General features: G+C 35.5%; 1 protein-coding gene across 3 annotated transcripts in view; it reads right to left on the bottom strand.

Moving 5' to 3' along the window:
• gpat2 (glycerol-3-phosphate acyltransferase 2, mitochondrial) overlaps nt 1–6,699 on the bottom strand; it is a 145,299-nt gene extending 138,600 nt beyond the window's left edge. For all 3 annotated transcript variants that reach the window (XM_028033987.1, XM_028033988.1, XM_028033986.1), the window contains exons 1-2: nt 6,574–6,699; nt 981–1,046 (exon numbers count right to left, since the gene is read on the bottom strand). The gene's annotated coding sequence lies outside the window, so the exon portion shown is untranslated. The remainder of the gene's footprint in view (nt 1–980; nt 1,047–6,573) is intronic.
• Between the last annotated feature and the right edge of the window lie 4,728 nt (nt 6,700–11,427).

Here is an 11,427-nt window from a genome sequence, read left to right on the forward strand (position 1 = left end):
CTACACTGGCCCCCGAAAATGTTAGGCAGACACTATACTGCCACCGAAGAGAAAGGTGATAACAATATGGTTAAAACTATGCAGGAATCCCATGGTTTAGCAATTTCCTGCATGAACAATGGTTCAGCATTTCAGTCTATCTTTTGTTGTAGGAAATGGTTCACAGTTCACACAAATAATGGTGTATCTGTTAACCCTTAAAAACCACAGTCTATATTTTACAAGTCTTGTGACCACCTCAAAGCTATCAACACTTTTTCTGAATTTACAGCCTCCCACCCTCAAGTACTAAGCAATCACATGACTCTTTTATGGATACAAATGCAATCACTTTCCATCAAATATCACAAACCACTGACACAGTTATCCCTGATACAACCCGCTCACAATATGCATTACCTACAAATCAAGGCTGTTCTCCAGCTTGTTGAAAATAAAAGCTGGGCGGTAATTGTATTCTCTGTTCAAGGTTTGTAGCACGGTTGTACTTCAAAGAGCAGAGAGTACACCGATGTTAATAGTAACAAACAGGAACAGTGTTTTCATTACAGTGTTTGTTAGGTTCAGATGAAAGTAATGAACAATTTTCTTTATGGTATTAATGTATAGCAAGGCTTTAAAAAGTTATGATTTAAAAACTGCATCCGGTTTTCCAACTTTATATCCAGGCAATACTCCTCATTTAGAGGACTGTTTGTTTTCACCATTTACTATGACAGTGATGAAAGTGTACAGTTGCTACTGCCCCTTAAAATGTAGCAGCTTAGTGACTTTTTCAATAGTAGTTAAAAGATAAATAAATAAAAACAACTGTGGAATTGAGAAAAACTAAAAAATCAATACTGGCAAGAATAAAACAATGTTACAACACACAACAACTGCAAGATGTAAATGCTACAGACAATAGACTGAGCAAGGACAAAGCTGACTTTTCATATTTTGCTGTGCATTGTTGGCAAGAAGACTATTGTTTGTCCTACCTTATTCTGTAGCAGCAAAGAAGTTTATGTTTTGAAGACCACTGGCAGCTAGAAGTTCTGGGTGGCCTTGGAAAAAAAAGAAAACTTGTTAGAAAAAAATACTTTAGCACCAATAATATCTTGAAGGAAACATTTTTGATAACAAGATGGAGATCCACATGTGACAAACAAAAACTACAATTACAGTTCTTTCATTCTAAGAACATTTATCTGTGCCGAGCTAGAGGAACAAAGATCATCCCAGACACAGGATTTGTAAAAAAATTTAATCCGGCATGTTCCCCTTCCACTGATAAATAATTGTCACCCAACTATGAAAGGAGGCAAAAGAAGAAAGGGAATAAACCTTTCAAGGAATGAAAGTGCGGCATCTTCAGAGTGATTAAGTATTCACAAGCAGACAAGTCAAATCAGCAGTAATAGAGAAGACATCAATGCAGCGAGCAAAGACAAATGAGAGATGAGAGCCAAGAGATCTGAAGGGAGGAGAAAACCTCTGACTCAGAGCTCATCTGACTGCAGAGAACAAATCCGTCCTATATATCATGATGTATTCCTGCACTATTCACAGCCATTCATTCACTGGGACTGGCGAACCAGTAGAGATGGACATCGCAGCTTCTGTTCATAAACTCGATCCATTTTAGGCCTGCTATCGCTACACGGCTACACGCTCTTGCAGCCAGAAGAAATGAGGATTAGCTCATGTACTAACATGACACACAAATGCAGGCTTCCCTCCTCTCCTCTCCAACAGAGGGTGAAATGACATGATACCTCTGATCCTGTCAGAGCCTAAAAATACACAGTATAATAGGACTTTCAGTGGGGCTTTCAGTTCCTCTCATTTTTCACCAGTTACTCCTTTTTTACTCCTTTATTATGCACACATGAGCAAGCCTTTCAGATGGAATTTTGTAGAAATAACAATTATAATTGGAAAACAGCCTAATGATAAACAGTTTTAACAAAGAAAACATTGCGACTTCTGACATTTATGCAGAGAAAACAAACTTGTATACCAATCCTAATCCGCTTGCGGTTATAACCCATGTCATTTAAATGTGTCCTCGGTTGTTTTCTTTGGAATAATACCAACGTGTATAAGCATCGGTTCTTTTCATTATCCCACCAACATGTTTTCTGCAAAAGCAATTCTTACTAACTTAACTCCTATTGGGAAAAAAAGGTACAGACATTGCATTCAAGCTATATTTCATTCTGCCGTGGCACTGCAGTCAATAAAGGGGAGACAGTAATAATCTGGTTTAAACAGCCTGTTATTACATAAAAGTGAACAAATGGTGATCATAAAATGCTTCACTGGGACAGACCTTTAGTGCTCTTAACGTGTTAATATTTTTTTACTGACAAAATAATCTTAAGATTGTTTTAAAAATTACAGAAGGTTTGTTGTGACAAGGAGAAAATTAGATGAGTCAATAATTGAAGTAATTGTCAACTAATTTAGTAATCGATTAATCATTAACAGGATTATACTCAACGGTATAATTTGTTACAACAGTACTATATATATAAATACATTTCACATTTATTACAAAAACACCTTTATCTGTATATATGTTTAAGACGAAACTTCAAGTAGCATAGTTTTATCTTTACTCGGTTCAGATTCATTACACTACTGGTATAGCATTTTATGCAGAAAAATGTTTTTCTTATTTAGAAAAGCAATTTAATTATTTGTTTATGTATTTCTGACATTGTATAAAAAAAGGCTTAATTTGTAGATTTTTTTAAAAACTGTAGAATTTGTTTACTTTTGTATTCAATTAAGCAATTAATCATCAGAATAATCAATAAAATAATCTATTACTAAATTAATTGTTAGTTGTAGCCCTAGTTGTGACATAAATTACCTCAAGCATATTTGTTAATATTTTTAGTCAACACCTAACATGAAAGGTGAGAACAGATTATCTGCGGAGGAGACGGATCTTTAAGGGTCTCCTAAAGATGTTCTTGGTGAAAATGGCCGTCTTCCATGGTGTTAAATGTTGAAATAGCAGCTAATTTCTGATGAGATTAGCTCATCTGTGATGAATAATGTCCGTCATCCCATGCATGAAGCTGTTGCAGATTCGAGAGCTCCTTCAGTGACAAACTGTTGCATCCATGAAGCACAAAGCAGCGTTATTACAGATTCTTCCTCCCAGACTCTATAAACATCACTGCTCCCAAACAAACTAAGTGTTGATATGCATCCCTGATTATTTGCACATTTTTTCTATGGTTTTATAAATATTCTGTTGTTTTTATGTACTAATACACAAACATTTTGTATATTTTTTAAAATTATCCTACTCCGTTGCACATTTCTTTTAATCTGAGTTTTTTATGATTTCTATTAAACTGCACAGTATTATTTTTTTTATTCTGCAACAGGCTTTATAGCCTGTTATTCTGACTTTCTATATTTCTATCTTGGTGTGAACTCACATGCTTTGACTTGCCTGTCACTTTGCTGCTGGTGCACCTAGATTTCCCCACTGAGGGACACAAAGGTTATTTCCATTTCTATGTTTCCTTTATTACCTTTTTCAACAACAATAACGACAGGCTTCTCCTTACACACAGTGTGCCAGGAGAATCTAGTTCTTTTGTGTACATGTTTGTGAGCTGCATATGTCAGTGAAGTTCAGGAACAATCATTGGTAAAGCTCCGTCTCACTGGTACTTCTCAAATAATCAAGGCAGATTTGAACTTAAAATTAAATGAAGACAAATGGAGGATTTGAATGCTCTATAACGTCTCTTGGATTAACATGGTAGAACAATCAGATGCATTAGCATCAGACACTAAAGGTGAGTCGACAGACAGGACAAAGCCACATTAAGTGTATTTAAAGCTGAATGCATTCAGACAACTTGTCTGTTTATAGCATTTTCTTCTATTTTCTGCCTGTGTAAACATCAATCCCAGGTTCTGAATTTACAAAGTGCCTTCATGTGGTCAATCTTAAAAGATTTACTTGCCATTTTAAGTGCATTATTTAATGTATTTAATATGACATTAAGAAACAAGTTGAAATATTTGAATATCTTAACTTTAATTGTTAACATCTTAATTCTTTTTTTGTCATGCTGATGTTGGCCTGATATACCTTTGAGTTATTTTGCACTTTAACATCTTCAAATCTAGGAGTTAGAAGAAACTAACACAACATTGCTGTTAATATTTAAGAACATTTAGATTTTTCAAGGAACAAGTTGATCTAGTAGCAGGCTTTAAAGTCAATAATAATAATAATCATATCTATAAAGTAATTTCAAGTTACTAGAAGATAAAAGCATTCAATAAAACAAGCAAAAACAATAAAACTAGTAAACTTTACACTGAATTGACACAAGTGGATCTTTAAAAACCTCTAAAGAGGATCCCTGCCTAATGAAACTGTGAGGCAGTAGTTTACATTTACATTATTTCACATTTACATTTTCAGAATGGAAAAGTGAATATTCTGTTAAATATTAAATCCCAATGTCAAATCTTCTTGAGATATGAAGCAGGGACCAACATTTTTTTTCTATAGGAGGATTAGTCAGTGGAGGGTTATAATATTGACACAAACTAATTATAAGATCACTGTAAATATTTCTGTAAATTGAAGTGTGTATCCAAGTAATTTTGCACTCAGGAAGCAAATGAATAGCTATAGTTATGTGTCAGAAGATAAATACAACCACAAAAATACGCCATTATTTTATGTGCATGGAGCAGGAAAAGCCCTGCAAGACACAACTAAAGAAATATTGCTCCATCTTTTCACTAGTCAAATTGAAAGAATCATGAATAACAAAACTTATGACTGCATTTATTTAGAAAAAGAAGCATCTGTGAAATCATTAATCAGACAACTCTGTAGTTTTGGCTTTTTTGACTGAAATGATGTGGTATTTTCACATTCATGGTTTTGACTTAAATCTTTAGTATATCAAGCGAAAACTAATGAAAATTACACTAAGATAATATGCAAATAAAACGATTTCAACTGCTGCTGCTGGATCCTGTAGAGCTGAGACTGTAAAACCATAATTTCAATATAAAGAAGGTAAACAAGACTTTAATGACGGGAAAGTGCTAAATGAATGCAACTGGACCTGCTCGATTTCCTTGATGATATTTCACCTCTCATCTGAAAGGCTGTCTTAGATGTCAGAAAAGCCTTTTGGATTTTCTATCTAAAAAGAAATTCAAGCAAGTGCAAATTCCTTAATTAAATCCTCACAGATAATTTATGTCTAGTTCAAAGCGCTCGCTGATGCTTTCAGAACTCCTGCTTTTGACCTCTTAATATTTGCGTATTAACATGTTTTGAATTTCATCAGCTATATGTGTGATTTTCGTTAAAAGAGATCTAATATAAGCAGCCACAATTTCTGTTCAGTGATATCTCTATCCTCACTCTTTTTTCTTACAGTAGAGAAATTAAAATGTCCAAGAAACAAATAGTTTCATTACATTTTCAGAATGGAAAATTCAATATTGTGTTAAATATTAAATCCCAATGTCAAATCAAAACACTGGTGTTTGCAATTTAGCAAAACTAAAGGGACCCAATATTTGGTAAATTACTACATGCATTTCTAGATAACAATGTATTATATTTTTTTTTATACATTACAAGAGCCACACTTTAAGTTACTTTTAAGAAAATTGCTACTTTTTCTAAAATCACTTTAAACAGAAAGTATGATATAACAAAATCCGTAACTGGTTTTGACAATAACTTTTCCAACATTAGTTTACCTTAATCCCTGTATCCATAGTTAATTAAATGACACAGGTCTTAACCACTAACAGGCAGGAAATTAATCAGAAATGGTGTATGAATTCATGGTAGAATCATTTTGTATGTCTCTTAAAAATAAGATATGCCCCCTTTTGGTATTTTGTGTCACATTTCTATATGAATTGGGGGAACAGAAATTACCCATTTTCCAGCTTGTAAAATGTTCATTTTTAATCAACACATCCATTACTTTGCCATAATCCCTTTTTTTAATTGTAATTTACAAACGCACTCAATACCAGTCATCTAAATATGTTTTTTTTTTTCCAGCCCTGGTCCTCAATGCACACTGCCCTGCATGTTTTATGTTTTCCTGCTTTAACACACGTGGCAGTTCAGCAAATGCTGTTAATCAGCAATCAATTGAAGTCAGGTGTACAGAGCCAGGGAAACATCTAAAACACGGAGCCAACGAGATAGACTCCATACGGAGAAGGAAATTCGGCCATTTTATTCAGGGACACATTTAAAATGTTCAGGACCAAGACTGAATTTGAAGACCCTAATTCTACCCTCTCCAAAGCCCAGCTTTTCTTAGCATTAAAATCCAGCAAACCTGCAGCAGCAAGGCAGTTGCACAAAAACGGTGCTGTGAGCCGACAGGCGTTTAGGATCTGCGCAGCATCCCTGGGTGAGCTAAGCTACACCTGATCACAAGATTAGCTAGCAGCTGGTAAGATCCTCAGTGGAAAGCAAAAAAAAAAAAAATAACATCGCATCTGTTCTGTGAAATCCCGAGAAGCATTTCAATACACAAACAGTATTACAGCAACACTTACCAGAATGTTGGGCATATGTTTTAAAAGTTTTTTCTGGTGTTGCTGATTTACTTTATGGTCTTTCCAACGTCAGGGTTCAATCAGAAACGAAGATGGACGCCGGAAATGACATTCACCAAACATCGCGATATCTGATAAGTTGCTTTTGAAAATAAGGATGTTTATTTTAAGAATATAGACGGCCATAATGCAACTCAAACCTGACAAGTAGTTTTTGCTGATTAATAAATATTAGCTTGTGCATTATCAAAATATGCACATTATGTTAATTTTTCTAGTTTAATTCGGCATTTATAAATCAAAATAGCTTGCCTCTAAATTCTTGTGAAGTTTGTCACGTAAAAGATTAAAAACTACAACCTAGTTAGAGTAACAATTTGTTGTGATGCCTTTTTTTTTAACCTGTTGTCTATAAATTATATCATTTAAGGTGTGTTAGGAAAAAATAACTGTGTGTTAGTCTTTTTTGTATTCAGTGGTAATTGGAAAGTTCAAGAACAAATTTATGAGCAATTTATACATTTTTCCTCTTCAATGAGCTGCATTTTTAAAAAAGTAAAACTGTACCATTTGGCTGCTCCATATTAGGAGAAATGTTATATTTGACAATATTGCTGAAAGTCACAATGACATGATGATGGGACTTGAATGAATAAACAAATAATTAAAAACAGTAAGCTCATTTTGTTTTGTGATAGTAGAAAACACCCCAAAAAGACAGCAGTTTAGAAAATTTAATTAAATTAATTTAATCTTTTATAGCCCATTTGAAGTCAGCAGAGCAAACACCTGTCAGAATGTTTTCTGTTTCATTGTGTTAATAAAAACATTCCAAAAGTCACTTTTTCAGGAAGGCTCTCAAAACAAAACAAGATTAGTGTTCTATTTAAAAGATCAGTAACTATTAAAAATATCCATATTCCTTGAATCTGTCTGCATTTTGACAATTTACAACCACAGATGTTATTGCATTTCATTCTGCTATATGATTTATTTGGATTTTATGTAAAATACCAACACAAATTATTTTAAAATGGAAGGAATATTTCAAAATCCTTTACAGACAAATTATACATGTGCTGCCCATGCCCCTTCACTCTAAAAATTTACCAAATAAAGTAATTACCTTAAAAAATTCCCTTATTAGCAAAAAGTCCACTTGTGTTTAGTTCAATCCCAGGATATACAGCCGTTTCAGCACAAGCCTCAGGGTTGTGTAACATTAGAGAACAAACAGCATCATAAAGACCAGGAAACTGTCCTTGCCCATGGGGAAAAACTAATAGCATGTTGTGTGGATGCTTTGAAAGTCCTAAAAGTTAAGCAGTCAGTATAAAAATCAATAAACATAACTTGGCTGAATTGCAAGCATCATGATTTCTACATGTTGTACTGAGGTGCTTTTGTCAGTAGGGTTTAATTGGTAGGGAAATGAAGAGCAGTGTGCTCAGCATAACACACTAAGTGCATCAAGAATTCATTTTCTGCTCTGTCTTTTGGGAAGAGAATTATTTTCCAAGCACCTGGCGCATGATTTACTGTATTGTAAGTAGGCACACAAGTATTGACCAGGCTTGGATGGATATGATATTCACTCCAGGTTCTTTTGCTGATTACGTCTCTCTCTCTCTCTGGGAGTGAAGGTATGCTAATCAGTAAAATCACCTGCAGTGATCCCCATTGATTCAGCATCCTTCCTCTTTTTCACAGTGACATGGGCTCCTTGCTGGGAGCACTGTTTAGCTGAATAGCTGCAGAAATGAGAGAAGCTGTTCTTGGAAAAGCCCAAAGAAAACACAGGTGTATCCCTACAAGGGAGCTCAGCCAATATATCCTCACTGGGAACAGACTTCACACTTGAAAACACTTGCAAAACATAGGTAATCAGACACGGATGTCATGCAGAATCAGAAATCAAAGAACAGAAGACCCTCAGATACAATGTCACCTTATAAGATGAATTGGTAAACATGAAAATTGTTTGCTTACACATGTTTCAAATGGACAGCCACAGTATGTTGGGCCTCCAGCCATAAAATATTGAATACAACGGGCTGGTATGATAACTGTTGAGGTTTGGGAAGTGCAACATTTCATCAGAGATGGTATCAGTTTGGAAAGCAGTTTTTCCCCAAAAAGGTCTCTCAACCAAATCTGCTACAGACTGTGTTCAAATATCCAAAAATATCAGAAAGTGCTTTTTTTTTTTTTTACCATAAACTGTTCTTCCATCATGAGATCTGAAACATGTTCTCCTGTTTTCATAAAATAATAATAAAAGAAACAACTATGAGTGAATTTACATAATTGAACCAGAATACTCCTTTTGCTGAGTCATCTGCTATCATTATGAACCAGCAAGTTTGTGCAAATGCCTTGGCAAGCTGCTTATGGAGCAGGTGGTGGTGTAAGCTAGATGTAGAGAGAGTAAAATTAACAATAATCACAACGGTCTCCATTGTGTTGTTCAAATTCGCTACTGAGCTTTGCAAACTGCATGGACTGATGGATGTCAGAAAATAAAAAAAACTGCATATGTGGAGCAATATCTGGAAGTCTGTAAATTAGCTGATGCACCTTAAAGAACAAAGATGCAAAGCTAAGCTGTGTCGGTGCAATTTGTCTATTCATCCACCGCAAATGGTACTTTTTAATGGATGACGCTCATCCTAAATCTTTTGTCAACCACAACTTCATAGAGGAAAGTGGCCATGCATTCTGTCATAGTTTTAGCCTCAGTGAAAAGTTGATTCTGCTGTGTTAATGTCAAAGCTACTTGGATGCTATCATTGCTGTGTCCTGTTCTGTGGGAAAGTGTCCAATAGCTAATTGATTTCACCAGAAGTATGCAAGCAGGCTCTGTGGTTTACATCTATGTTCCTCAGATTCAAACATAGGGTTAAAGAGCCATTAATTTATACTATGGTGGGTTTTTTTTTTATTGTACAACTTATAACTTTTCATCTTTTTGTCTTTCAAAGAGACATTTTGAAGCTATTTGACTTTGTTAATTTTCACAATGTTCTTCTGTCCATGAAGAACATTATAAATTTGGTCAAGTAAAGCATGACTTGACCAAATGCCTTACTGCCTTTCGTCAAGTAAATCAGGTAAAAAGTGTTACACATGTTGGTGCCATGGTTTCCTTTACAAATAATCTACTGAACTGATGTGCACCCCGTTGCATCATAGCAGCTGACTTGTATTTCATAATATTAGATCCACAAACTGGTCGGAGTTCCAGGCAATTTTCTTGGGGGAACAAGGAGTTTTAAAAACATTTGGACCTCGGGTCACTAAATGGATAGGCCTGATTTAGGCTCCCCCTTTTGTCAAATGATGTCATCATGGTGTGGAGGATGGATATCAAATCCTCTTTACAGTTATGCCAACTTTCTTTTGCTCTATTACATATTAAGTCCACAAAATATAATAACATTTCTGACTGAAAAGTGATGTGAAAATCTTTAATGGGTAGGACTATTGCAGGGGCTACATCTCTAGTTTTGGTTGTGCTGCTTTTGACAATGCCGTGCATTACAAAAGCAGTTTCTTTAATGGCTTGACAAACACCTTTAACAATGCCTTCCACTTAACCTGTCTCCTCCTTATTTCCATTTTTTAATAATCTTCTTCTGTGCAGCTGTAGGTGTTAAAGAGGCAAGAGACGTGGTGCAAAGTAATAGTGCACAGCAAAGCTCTTGTCAAGTTTAACAGCTCCCTATCTGGGAAGCAGTGACGAAGAATAAAATCTTTACGGAGAAAGAGAAAAGCCCCATATGCTCCTGGTTAATTATGTATTTTTTAATAACATATTTATTGTAGGCATGAAAAATTCATAGTTTTTTTTGAGCCAAGTGCGTCTCTCAGCTTGATCAACCGTGGAGACACATTACCGGCTGACTCACCATATATGCTTTGAATATCTTTAATTGCTATCTGTTCCATGTAGGCGTTCCTCTGCTCTTTATCCAGAGGGGACGTTCAGACAAGCACAACATTTGGGTGATTATAGGGATAGACCCACTTTGAACTGTATATAAATTACACATTTTTTACCAGACTGATATATTGGGTCTTTCTAAGACTTTTCAGCATGTGTCAATGCAATAATTGCCGTAGGCGCTACGAAAATCACATATGTGCCCAAGAAAAGTTTGAGAGGAACATTAAGTTTTAAAGGATGCTGAACATGTTTTGTATTCAGTCAAGCTGATATAGAACTCAGTATGCATCTCTGCATTCACTGGATGGGTTGACTGCTGGTGAAAGGCCCTGCAAACTTACGTTAGCCTCTAAGAGAGTATTTAACATTCAGAATTGCGTGCAAGTTTAAGTGCAAAGTGTAAAAGTCACCCTGCCTTGAGCACTGATAGACCTCGACTTCCTGTTAGCCCCGTGTCATGATTCATTTTTGTTCTTTCTGACATCCGACAGGCACGGTGCACAATTTAGGAAATTTTGCTTCTGTCAATCAGAAGCGCCAATGCCAATCAAATTACTCTGTTCTCTCTTGGCTCCCCTCTTGTCTTTAATCACGCAGTCAGCTGCTTTTGTCATCTGGCGTGCAGTGACAACCACAGGAGGGGATCTGTATTCAACAATCATACATTGCAACACTCCCGCCGCCTCCATGCACTATATTGAAATAAGTGTGTGAGAAGTCTCGAAGAGGAAAAGAATGAGCGTGCACACATGCACATAAAGGCTCTTGGATATAAGAGCCAAGCTCTTCATTTGGCTGTGCTTTTACAGATATAAAACTCTCAGAGGAACATTCTGGCATTATTGTCCTCAAGTGGCACAGAAATGTAAACACAAAATGTTTGCTTAAGTTAATTATTCCATTTCCAC

Source organism: Xiphophorus couchianus, chromosome 12 (genome assembly GCF_001444195.1).
Source record: "Xiphophorus couchianus chromosome 12, X_couchianus-1.0, whole genome shotgun sequence".
Lineage (NCBI taxonomy): Eukaryota > Metazoa > Chordata > Actinopteri > Cyprinodontiformes > Poeciliidae > Xiphophorus > Xiphophorus couchianus.